The sequence below is a fragment of the Triticum dicoccoides genome, chromosome 4A (genome assembly GCF_002162155.2).
Source record: "Triticum dicoccoides isolate Atlit2015 ecotype Zavitan chromosome 4A, WEW_v2.0, whole genome shotgun sequence".
NCBI lineage: Eukaryota > Viridiplantae > Streptophyta > Magnoliopsida > Poales > Poaceae > Triticum > Triticum dicoccoides.
Window position 1 is genome coordinate 431,544,950 of NC_041386.1, and position 13,772 is coordinate 431,558,721.

A 13,772-nucleotide genomic window follows, 5' to 3' on the forward strand; every position below is an offset into this window, starting at 1 on the left:
CACCACACACTAGAGTAGGGTATTACACCACAACGGTGGCCCGAACCAGTATAAACCCTGTGTCTCTTGTGTTGTCCTTTCCTTAGTTTAGATCCTAGCATGGCGGAGGGGTGCAGGTAGGTAGGAGGCGAAATCTCCGCGCGCACCCCAGTGTTCGAACCTCAAGGGTCTGCCGGAACCCGAAATCCGACAACGGCCACACTGAGCAAGGCAGAGGAGGGATGCCAGAGCGCAAGACAGCCAGAGCAACGCCAAGACCAGGGGCACAAAGAGAGCAAGAGGGCGAGGTGGACTCCCCCGGGAAGACTCTTGCTGGGGTGGCTTCCGAAGCCCCAGCAAGATCCTTGCCGGGGCAACTTTCCTGACGCCAGCAGAGCGTGCCACTCTTGAGCCCAAGGGTTTCTGACGCCATCAGCCACATCAAAACCAAAGCTCGGGAGGCACCTCCATGGTGGCATGCAGATCTTTGTAGAGATCATAAATACGCAAGATCGGATGAGAACCAGAAGACGACGATCCTTGGCGAGATCCTTGCCATGGAAATCCACGAGACTCGCGGCAAGATTCTTGCCGGGGACGACTATGGTGCCATGGCAAGACCCTTGCTGGTCCCCCGACAAGACCCTTGCCGAGGACATCTGCAGGGCCGCTGCCAGGCCCACGTCTACCAAGACTCCACTGCCGCTCCCATGCAGTTGCCAGCTCAACCAGCTAGGCAGGCATCTGCCTGGCAGCGTGTGGCCTCCACACCGACTCGGTAAGCACCTGCGTGGTGGCATGCAGATCTTCGTGAAGGCTCCGCCATCACGCCATCCCAGCAGCCAACCAACATGGCTCTACAATGCCTCATCAGCTCGGACGCGCGTCGGAGCCAGGCGAGGCGGCGACAGCTGGGTCGAGCTTCCTTGTCGTCCCCGATAAAGCAAGAGGGGCACGTTGGCAGCACATTAAATGCATTTGTCTGATGGTGCCAGAGGATATACTAAGCCACGATGCACCTTTCCACCTCCTGTGTGCCTCTGTGGCGACCCCTTTTTGTCTATAAAAGGAGTCCCGAGGCGTGCTGGAGGGGGATTCAGATCTTTAGAACTGGAGAGACACCATAGCTAGTTCAAGAACTCAAGAACACTCAAATATACATCAAAGCAGGACTAGGTTATTACGCGTCTTCGCAGCTTGAATCTGGGTAAACGATCCTTGTGCTGACCGCCAGACCCGCTCTTTGCACAACCCCATGCCCGCCAACCGTAGAAGGGATCCCAGTGACGCCATAGGTGTCATTTCCCACCGACATTCTTGTAGCAAGAGAACCCATCTAATAAGTCTAGGTTTAGCATCTTTATTTTCCATAAGATATTTAATAGCAGCATGATCAGTGTGAATAGTTACTTTAGAATCAACAATATAAGGTCTGAACTTATCACAAGCAAATACAACTGCTAAAAATTCTTTTTCAGTAGTAGCATAATTTCTCTGGGCACTATCCAGAGTCTTACTAGCATATTGGATAACATTTAATTTCTTATCAACCCTTTGTCCTAGAACAACCCCTACATCATAATCACTAGCATCAGACATAATTTTAAATGGTAAATTCCAATCATGAGGCTGAACAATAGGTGCAGAAATCAAAGCTTTCTTAAGTATTTCAAATGCTTCTACACAATCATCATCAAAGACAAAAGGAACATCTTTTTGTAAGAGATTAGTCAGAGGCCTAGAAATTTTAGAGAAGTCCTTAATGAACCTCCTATAAAAACTGGCATGACCAAGGAAACTTCTTATGCCTTTAATGTCCTTAGGACACGACATCTTTTCAATAGCATCAACCTTAGCTTTATCCACTTCAATACCTCTTTCAGAAATTTTATGCCCCAAGACAATACCTTCATTAACCATAAATTGGCACTTCTCCCAGTTCAAGACAAGATTAGTTTCTTCACATCTCTGCAAAACTCGATCAAGGTTGCGTAAGCAATCATCAAAAGAAGTTCCATATACATAAAAATCATCCATGAATACCTCAACAATCTTTTCACAAAAGTCAGAGAATATAGCAGTCATACATCTTTGAAAAGTAGCAGGTGCATTGCATAAACCAAAAGGCATATGTCTATAAGCAAAGGTACCGAAAGGGCAAGCAAAAGTTGTCTTTTCTTGATCCTCTTTTGACATGGGTATTTGAGAGAAACCAGAATAACCATCTAGAAAGCAAAAATGTGTATGTTTGGATAATCTTTCTAGCATTTTTGATCAATAAAAGGTGAAGGGTAATGATCCTTTTTAGTAGCTTTATTTAATTTTCGGAATAAATCACCATTCTATAACCTGTAACAACTCTTTGTGGGATCAATTCATCTTTATCATTAGGAACAATAGTAATACCTCCCTTCTTAGGGACACAATGGACATGGCTTACCCACTGACTATCAACAACGGGATAAATTATACCTGCCTCCAGAAGCTTTAGTATTTCTTTTCTTACCACTTCTTTCATCTTAGGATTTAACCGTCGTTGGTGATCAACAACCGGTTTCACGTCTTTCTCCAATTTTATTTTGTGCTGGCATAGAGCGGGACTAATGCCCTTAAGATCATCAAGAGTATATCCAATAGCAGCACGATGCTTCTTCAGAGTTTTCAATAGTTTCTTTTCTTCTTGCTCTGAAAGGTTAGCACTAATAATAACAGGATATGTCTCTTTCTCGTCAAGATAAGCATATTTAAGAGTATTAGGTAAAGGTTTAAGCTCAAACACGGGATCACCCTTGGGTGGAGTAGGATCCCCTAGAATTTCAACAGGCAAGTTGTGTTTCAAAATAGGTCCCTGTTTAAAGAATACTTCATCTATTTCCCTTCTTTCATTCATAAACATATCATTTTCATGGTCTAGCAAATATTGTTCAAAAGGATCATTAGGAGGCACGGCAATAGAAGCAAGACCAATAATTTCATCTTTACTAGACAATTATTTAGCATGGGGTTGTCTACAAAATTTAGCAAAATCAAACTCATGATACATATCCCCCAAACCAATAGTAACAACATCCTTTTTGCAATCTATCTTAGCATTAACAGTGTTCAAGAAGGGTCTACCAAATATAATGGGACAAAAGTTATCTTGTGGGGAACCAAGAACAAGAAAATCAGCAGGATATTTAACTTTCCCACACAAGACTTCAACATCTCTAACAATCCCAACTGCTGAAATAGTGTCTCTATTGGCAAGCTTAATTGTGACATCAATTTCCTCTATGTCAGCGGGTGCAATATTATGCATAATTTCTTTATATAAGGAATGAGGTATTGCACTTGCACTAGCACCCATATCACATAAGCCATGATAGCAATGATCTCCTATTTTAACAGAAATAACAGGCATGCCTACAATAGGTCTATGTTTATTTTTAGTATCGGGTCTAGCAATTATAGCAGCTTCATCACAAAAGTAAATAACATGCCCATCAATATTATCGGCCAAGATATCTTTAACCATAGCAACACTAGGTTCAATTTTAATTTTCTCAGAGGGAGTAGGTGTTCTAGTATTACTCTTACGAACCACAGTTGAAGCTTTAGCATGATCCTTTATTCTAACAGGTAAAGGTGGTTTCTCAATATAAGTAGTAGGAACAACAGGATCATTATAAGTGATAGTATTTTCTTTAACTTTAATAGGTGCAACTACTTTTACTTCAATGGGAAGATTATATGTAAACCACTTCTCCTTAGGGAGATCAATATGAGTAGCAAAGGATTCACACAAAGAAGCTACTATCTCAGAATCAAGTCCATATTTAGTGCTAAATTTACGAAAAACATCGGTATCCATAAAAGATTTAACACAATCAAACTTAGGTGTTATACCTGACTCCTTACCTTCGTCGAGATCCCAATCTTCAGAGTTTCATTTAATTCTCTCCAATAAATCCCATTTTAATTCAATAGTCTTCATCATAAAAGAGCCAGTACAAGAAGTATCGGGAATGGAGTGATTATCGAGATAAAGCTGAGCATAAAACTTTTGAATAATAATTTCTCTTGAGAGCTCATGATTGGGGCATGAATATAACATTGACTTAAGCCTCCCCCAAGCTTGAGCGATGCTTTCTCCTTCCCGAGGCCAAAAATTATATATATAATTATGATCACGATGAACAAGATGCATAGGATAAAACTTCTGATGAAATTCCAATTTCAATCGGTTGTAGTTCAGTGATGCCATATCATCACATAGCCTAAACCATGTCAATGACTTTCCCTTCCAAGATAAAGGGAAGACCTTCTTATTGATAACATCCTCGGGCATACCTGCAAGCTTAAATAATCCACAAACTTCATCCACATAGATTACGTGCAAATCTGCATGTAATGTTCCATCACCTGTGAAAGGATTAGCTAGTAGTTTATCTATCATACCTGAAGGAATTTCAAAGTAAACATTTTTAGTAGGTTCAGTAGGTTGAGGAGAAACTCTTTGCTCTACTGGTCGGGGTGAAGATACCCCGAACAAGCCCCTCAAAGGATTATGTTCCATAGTAACAAGTGACAGTAAATGTCAGCACACTATATAAATTTTTCCTTACCAAATTCCACCTACCAAAGGCGCTTCACTCCCCGACAACAGCGCCAAAAAAGAGTCTTGATGACCCACAAGTATAGGGGATCTATCATAGTCCTTTCGATATGTAAGAGTGTCGAACCAAACGAGGAGCAGAAGGAAATGATAAGCAGTTTTTAGTAAGGTATTCTCTGGAAGCACTGAAATTATCGGTAACAGATAGTTTTGTGATAAGGTAACCGTAAGGGAACAAGTAATAAAAGTAAATAAGGTGCAGCAAGACGGCCCAATCCTTTTGTATCAAAGGACGAGCCTGGACAAACCCTTATATAAAGGAAAGCACTCCCGAGGACACATGGGAATTATCGTCAAGCTAGTTTTCATCACATTCATATGATTCGCGTTCGATACTTTGATAATTTGATATGTGGGTGGACCGGTGCTTGGGTACTACCCTTCCTTGGACAAGCATCCCACTTATGATTAACCCCTATTACAAGCATCCGCAAATACAACAGAAGTATTAAGGTAAACCTAACCATAGCATGAAACATATGGATCCAAATCAGCCCCTTACATAGCAACGCATAAACTAGGGTTTAAGCTTCTGTCCTCTAGCAACCCATCATCTACTTATTACTTCCCGATGCCTTCCTATAGGCCCAAACAATGTTGAAGTGTCATGTAGTTGATGTTCACATGACACCACAGAGGAAAGACAACATACATCTCATCAAAATATCGAACGAATACCAAATTCACATGACTACTTATAGCAAGACTTCTTCCATGTCCTCAGGAACAAACGTAACTACTTACAAATCATACTCATGTTCATAATCAGAGGGGTATTAATATGCATAAAGGATCTGAACATATGATCTTCCACCGAATAAACCAACTAGCATCAACTACAAGGAGTAATCAACACTACTAGCAACCCACAGGTACCAATCTGAGGCTTTGGGACAAAGATTGGATACAAGAGATGAACTAGGGTTTGAGATGAGATGGTGCTAGTGAATATGTTGGTGGAGATTGACCCCCTCCCGGTGACAGGATAGATGGTGATGACGATGGTGATGATTTCCCCCTCCCGGAGGGAAATTTCCTCGGCAGAACAGCTCCACCGGAGCCCTAGATTGGTTCCGCCAAGGTTCTGCCTCACGGCGGCGGAGTTTCGTCCCGTGAGCTTCCCTATTATTTTTTCCTCGACGAAATACCTCATATAGCAGAAGATGGGCATCAGAGGGCTGCCAGGGGGCCCGTGAGGAAGGGGGCGCGCCCCCACCCTCGTGGATGGTGGGTGGCCCCCCTCTGGTACTTCTTTCGCCCAATATTTTTTATATATTCTAAAATGAGCTCCCGTGAAGTTTCAGGACTTTTGGAGTTGTGTAGAATAGGTATCTAATATTTGGTCCTTTTCCAGCCCAGAATTCCAACTGCCGGCATTCTCCCTCTTCATGTAAACCTTGTAAAATAAGAGATAATAGGCATAAGTATTGTGACATAATGTGTAATAACAGCCCATAATGTGATAAATATTGATATAAAAGCATGATGCAAAATTGACGTATCAACTCCCCCAAGCTTAGACGTATCAAGCACCCTGGAATTAAACTAAACAACTAATCTAGTAGACACTACATTAGAACCACAATCAGCAACGACACTGCCACCTTACTAAGACTCCTTGTCCATGTCCTCGACTTCGTCCTTGTCCCTCTTCCTCTTCGTTGATACATCTTTGCTTGAACCATTGGGACGTCTCAAACGTATCTATAATTTATGAAGTATTCAAGCCATGTTTACAACAATTTTATTTGTTTTGGTATGATTTTATTAGAACTAACCTAGACTAACGCTGTTTTTAGCAGAACTACTCTGGTGTCATTTTTTGTGCAGAAATAGAAGTTCCCGGAATGGGCTAAATATTTACGGTGATCGTTTATGGACCACAAGATAACCACGGAGCACCGGAGTTGTGCCAGGAGGTGACTGAGGAGACCACAAGCCAGGGGGTGCGCCCACCCCCCAAGGGCACGCCCCTACGGCTTGTGGGCCCCTCGAGCACCCCTGGCTTATTTCCAACACCAAGTACCACTATATATCCCGTAACCTACAAAAAGAACCATAGATCAGAAGTTCCGCCGCCACAACCCTCGGTAGACATGAAAAACCAATCAGGAGCCCGTTCCGGCACCCTACCAGAGGGGGAAATCATCATCGGAGTCCATCTTCATCATCCCGGTGGTCTCCATGACGAGGAGGGAGTAGTTCACCCTCGGGGCTGAGGGTATGTACCAGTAGCTATGTGTTTGATCTCTCTCTTGTGTTCTCGATTTGGCACGATCTTGATGTACCGCGAGCTTTGTTACTATAGTTGGATCATATGGTGTTTCTCCCCCTCTACCTTCTTGTGATGAATTGAGTCTAGCTCTTTGAGGTTTCGTTATGTTGGATTGAGTATTGTATTTGAGAACACTTGATGTATGTCTTGTGATGGGATATCTATGGTGACAATGGGATGCTCTATTGATTCACTTGATGTATGTTTTCGCACTCAACTCAGAGATTCCCGAGGTGACATTAGGGTAATCTATGCATAGGGTTTTATGCTTGTTTTCATCCTACGTTCTCTGATAGAAACATTGGGGTGATTCTTTGTCGCACGTGGAGGGATTGCCATATGATTTAATTATGTTATCATTGTTGAGAGACTTTGCACTAGTGAAAGTATGAACCCTAGGCCTTTTTACAAGCATTGCAATACTGTTTTTGCTCACTTTTATTACTTGCCACCTTGATGTTTTTATATTTTTAGATTACAAAAACCTATATCTACTATCCATATTACACTTGTATCACCATCTCTTCGCCGAACTAGTGCACCTATACAATTTACCATTGTATTGGGTGTGTAGGGGACACAAGAGACTCTTTGTTATTTGGTTGCAGGGTTGTTTGAGAGAGACCATCTTCATCCTATGCCTCCCAAAGATTGATAAACCTTAGGTCATCCACTTGAGGGAAAATTGCTACTGTCCTACAAAACTTGGCGCTTGGAGGCCCAACATGAGTCTACAAGAAGAAGGTTGCGTAGTAGACATCAAGCTCTTTTCTGGCGCCGTTGCCGGGGAGGTGAGTGCTTGAAGGTATATCTTTAGATCTTGTAATTGAATCTTTTAGTTTCTTGTTTTATCACTAGTTTGTTTTATAAAAGAGAACTACAAGAAAATGGAATTGAGATTGCCTCATATTATTCGTCTTTATAATGTTTTTGATGTAAATGATGGAAAGGAAAATTGTACCGAAGTGTTAGAAGAAGAAGTCAATAAAATGTTTGGCATCAAATCTTTGAATGATGGGCAAGATTGCAATGTTGTTAGTACGAATTCTTTGAGTACCCATGATGCTAATGATATGCAAAGCCATAAGCTTGGGGATGCTATGTTCGATGAAGATGATATTTTTAGTCCCCCAAGTTTTGATGAGAAAATTTATAATGATGAAAGCATGCCTCCTATTTATGATGATTATTTTGATGAAAGTGGGTTTGGAAGAGTGTCAACTCTAGTTAATGGCCCCACTATTTTTGAGGGTGTAGAATCTTATTATAATGATAAAAGTGGATTTGGAGAGGTCCTGACTTTATTTAGTAATGATTCCACTATCTCGGAGGAGGTTTCAATTGATTATGATGAGAACAAAGTTGCTACTTATGATGATTATTGTGATGACACTTATGTTATAAAAAGTAGTGATGATTATATTTATAAAACTTGTCATAATTATGAATATCCTTTTTCTAAATATTACTCTTTTAATATGGAAACAATTTATAGTATTCAAGTTTCTTATGGTAGTCCCATTATTATGAATGCGGAGAAAATTGCTCATGTGGAGAGTAGTAAAATTTGTATGCTTATGAATCGTGAAAAGAATGCTTCATGTGATAGTTATATTGTTCAATTCCTTCATGATGGTACTGAAAATTATTATGAGAGAGGAACATATTCTTTTAATTATCTCAATAATATGAAGTTTCCTCCCTATGTGTTGATGATTTTGAAGTTATGATTGTTTTGCCTTCCTATGCTAGTTGATTCTTGCTGCCATAAGTTATTTTCTCACAAAATCCCTATGCATAGGAAGCGGGTTAGACTTAAACATGCTAGTCATATGCTTCATGATGCTCCCATTATGTTTAAATTCTTATCTTTCATGTGAGCATAATTGAAATCATCAAGCCTAGCTAGAAAGGCATTAAAAAAGCACTTGTTGCGAGACAAACCAACATTTATACCTACTGTTTTGTGTGTTCACATGATTAAGCTACTGTAGTAACCATGTTTTATAGCTTTTCTTTCAATAAAGTGCCAAGTAAAGCCTTTGGGGTAGTGTGGATGATAGTTGACTTGCTTCTATGCAAAAACAGAAACATTTGCTTCTAGTAACAGAATTGTTTAAATTCAGTGGAGCGTGATAAAATTCCGTTTTTTGCACATGATTTATATAGAAATTTCCTACGTTTTTCTAATTTTTCAGAATTTTTGGAGTAACGGAAGTATGGTAGTTGTCCATATCATTACAGATTGTTCTGTTTTTGATAGATTCTGTTTTCAATGCATAGTTTGCTTGTTTTAGTGTTCCCATTGCTTATATTAAGTGATATAAATTGTGGAAATGATAAGGTACAATAGGCATTGTGTGATAACAATTATGAATCTTTTCTTTGACAGTACCCGAGTGAATTGTTTGCTCTTTATCATACTAACCCATCTCACGAAGTTCCGTTAAGTTTTGTGTGATTGAAGGTTTAAAGTTTTGGGTGGGATATCGATATGAGGAGAATAAGGAGTGGAAATACCATAATATTAGGGATGCCCAAGGCACCCCAAGGTAATATTCAAGGAATACCCAAGCAACTAAGCTTGGGGATGCCCCGGAAGGCATCCCCTCTTTCGTCTCCAACATTATCGGTAACCTCAATTGGAGCTATATTTTTATTCGTCACATGATATGTGTTTTTCTTGCAACGTCATTTTATTTTATTTGTATTTTATTTATGCTATTTAGAATAATTTTTGCATCTTTTAGTTCGATAAAAAGGTCAAGTATAGCCTTTACCATGCTTATTTTGTCAGTCTATATGTTGTTGTTTTGAAAACGGAAGGTTTTCTATCATTGTCTGAATTCTCGTGGAAAGTCAGAATGTGATAAAATATTGCAATTTTTACATAATGAGTAATAACAATTTTTCTATGGTGTGCTAATTTTTTAGAATTTTTGGAGTTAGATAAGTATGAATCTTCTTGCATTCTTTACAGACTGTTCTGTTTAGACAGATTGCTATTATGTTTGCATATGTTTGCTTGTTTAATGATTCTATTTGAGGATAGGAGTATTACATATGCAGAGGCATTTAGTATGCAATGTTAAATAATAATTTTATTGGTTTGCTATAGTAGAGAATGATATGGTTATTGCATTGATTTATACTAACTTATCTCATGAGTTCTTGTTGAGTTTTTTGTGGATGAAGTTTTCAAGATTTAAGGAAACTGTGATATAAAAAGAATTAAGGAGACACAAAATCTCAAGCTTCGGTATGCCCAAGGCATCGCAAGATAATATTCCAAGAAGTCTCAAGCATCTAAGCTTGGGATGCCCCGGTAGGCATCCTACCTTTCTTCATCAACAATGATCGGTCAGTTTTGGTTGGACCTAAGTTTTTGCTTCTTCCCATGATATGTGCTATCCTTGGAATTTCATTTTATTTTTTTTTGCTTGCTATTTGAATAGAGTACTTCAGATCTATTTTTTTATGAGAGAGAGTCTTCACATAGCTCCTTAATTATTTGAAAACTCTATGTGCTTCACTTATATCTTTTGAGCTAGGTAGTTGCTCTAGTGCTTCACTTATATCTTTTTAGAGCACGGCGGTGGTTTTATTTTGTAGAAATTGATGAACTCTCATGGTTCACTTATATTATTTTGAGATTCTTAAAAATAGTATGGTAATTTTCTTAGATTATGAATTTAGTTCTAATATGCTGGGCATCCAAGAGGGGTATAATTAAAACTTTCATATAAAGAGAATATATGAGAAGTTTGATTCCTTGCATTTGTTTTGAGATATAAAGATGGTGATATTAGAGTCACGCTAGTGAGTAATTGTGGATTGGTAGAAATACTTGTGTTAAAGTTTGTGATTCTCGTAACATGCATGTATGGTGAACCCTTATGTGATGAAGTCGGGGTATGATTTATTTTTTGATTGTCATCCTTTGTGTGGAGGTCGAGAGCGCGCGATGGTTAACTCCTACCGACCTCTCCCCTAGGATCATATGTATTAGCACTTTGTTTCAATGGCTAATAAACTTTTTCAATAAGTATGTGAGTTCTTTATGACTAATGTCGAGTCCATGGATTATACGCACTCTCACCCTTCCACCATTGTTAGCTTCTCTATACCGCACAAATTTCACCGGTGCATTAAAACCCACCATACCTACCGTTATGGCATTTCCATAGCCATTCCGAGATATATTTCCATGCAACTTCCACCGTTCCGTTTATTATGACACATACCATCATTGTCGTATTGCTTTGCATGATCATGTAGTTAGCATAGTATTTGTGGCTTGGCCACCATTCATATTTTTATACATGTCACTCTTGATCATTGCACATCCCAGTACACCATCGGAGGCATTCATACAGAGTCATATCTTTGTTCTAGTATTGAGTTGTAATTCTTGAGTTGTAACTAAATAAAAGTGTGATGATCATCATTATTAGAGCATTGTCCCATGTGAGTAAAGGATGATGGAAGCTATGATTCCCTCACATGTTGGGAAGAGACTCTAGACTTAAAAATAAAAGAGGCCAAATAGCCTAAAAAATAGGCCAAAGATCCCAAACAAAAAAACAAAAAATGAGAAAAGAGAGAAGGGACAATGTTACTATCCTTTTACCACACTTGTGCTTCAAAGTAGCACCATGTTCTTCATGATAGAGAGTCTCCTATTTTACCACTTTAATATACTAGTGGGAATTTTTCATTATAGAACTTAGCTTGTATATTCGAATGATAGGCTTCTTCAAACTGCCCTAGGTCTTCATGAGCAAGCAAGTTGGATGCACACCCACTTAGTTTCTTTTTGAGCTTTCATACATTTATAGCTTTAGTGCATCTATTGCATGGAAATCCCTACTCACTTGCATTGATATCAATTCATGGGCATCTTCATAGCCCATTAATTTTCCTAGTTGATGTGAGATTTTTCCTTCTTTTTGTCTTCTCCACAACCACCATATTCTATTCCACCTATAGTGCTATATCCATGGTTCACGCTCATGTATTGCGTGAAAGTTGAGAAGGTTTGAGAACACTAAAGTATGAAACAATTTCTTGACTAACACCAGGGTTGTGCATGATGAAATACTTTGTGTGATGAAGATGGAGCATAGCCAGACTATATGATTTTGTCGGGATAACTTTCTTTGGCCATGTTATTTTGAGAAGACATGATTGCTTTATTAGTATGCCTGAAGTATTATTGTTTTTATGTCAATGTTAAACTTTTATTTTGAATCTTATGGATCTGAATATTCATGCCGCAATAAGAAAGATTACATTGATAAATATGTTAGGTAGCATTCACACTTCATAAATTCTTTCTTTTATCTTTTACCTACTCGAGGACGAGCATGAATTAAGCTTGGGGATCCTGATGTGTCTCCAACCTATCTATAATTTATGAAGTATTCATGCCATGTTTATAACAATTTTATATGGTTTTGGTATGATTTTATTAGAACTAACCTAGACTAACGTTGTTTTCAATAGAACTAATGTGGTGTCATTTTTTGTGCAAAAATAAAAGTTCTCGGAATGGGCTGAAAATTTACAGTGATCGTTTATGGACCAGAAAAGACCCACGGAGCACCAGAGCAGTGCGAAGAGGTGACTGAGGAGGCCACAAGACAGGGGCGCTCCCACCCCCGAGGGCGCGCTCCTACGGTTTGTGGGGCCCTCGGGCACCCCCTGACTTGTTTCCAATGCAAAGCACCCCTATATGTCCTGTAACCTCTAGAAAGAACCCTAGATCGGATGTTCCGCTACCGCAAGCCTCTGTAGCCATGAAAAACCAATCGGGAGCCCGTTCCGGCACCCTGCCGGAGGGGGAAATCATCACCGGAGGCCATCTTCATCATCCCGGCGGTCTCCATGATGAGGAGGGAGTAGTTCACCCTTGGGGCTGAGGGTATGTTCCAGTAGCTATGTGTTTGATCTCTCTCTCTTGTGTTCTTGATTTGTCACGATCTTGATCTACCACGAGCTTTGTTACTATAGTTGGATCATATGGTGTTTCTCCCCCTCTACCTTCTTGTGATGAATTGAGTTTTGATCTTTGAGGTTTCGTTATGTTGGATTGAGTATTGGACTTGAGAACACTTGATGTATGTCTTATGATGGGATATCTGTGGTGACAATGGGATGTTCTATTAACTCACTTAATGTATGTTTTGCAACGCGTGGATTCCCAAGGTGACATTGGCACTACTGCAGGATGGTCCAAACACGACACTACGATCAGAGACCCTTCGACGAAACTGTGTGCAATGCCATAATCGCAAACGGTGGTGTAAAAAACCCGCCATAAAAGGTGCAAAACATTTGCGATGACGGATGCATCAAACACGGTTCTGATTTTAATTGCATGTGCGATGCATGGCATACGGTTCAGTTCAATGAACTGTTTGTGATGAGGCGGAACAAAAGAAATAGGCGGTCAGATGAAGGCGTGTGCGATATATAGCATATGGTTCACTCAGATGAACTGTTTGTGATGAGGAAGAACAAAAGAAACAGGCAGCCAGATGAAGGTGTGTGTGATATACAGCATACGGTTCAGTAGGATGAACTGTGTGTGTTTAGGCAACACAATGGAAACGGTTCAACTGAACAAGATGTGATTGATACGCGGCAAACATGTCCGCAATCAGAAATGTGTGCGAAGACCAATAATAACACAAAAGATTGCTACTAATAAGCCGTGTGATTTACTCTGTCTACAGAAGAATAACATGTATATATATAACTAAAATAAACATCCAATTACATAAGTAACTATCCAGATCATTCGCACACACCTTAATACACTATTGCATGCATTCTAAAGTAGCAGAAACGATCGTCTAG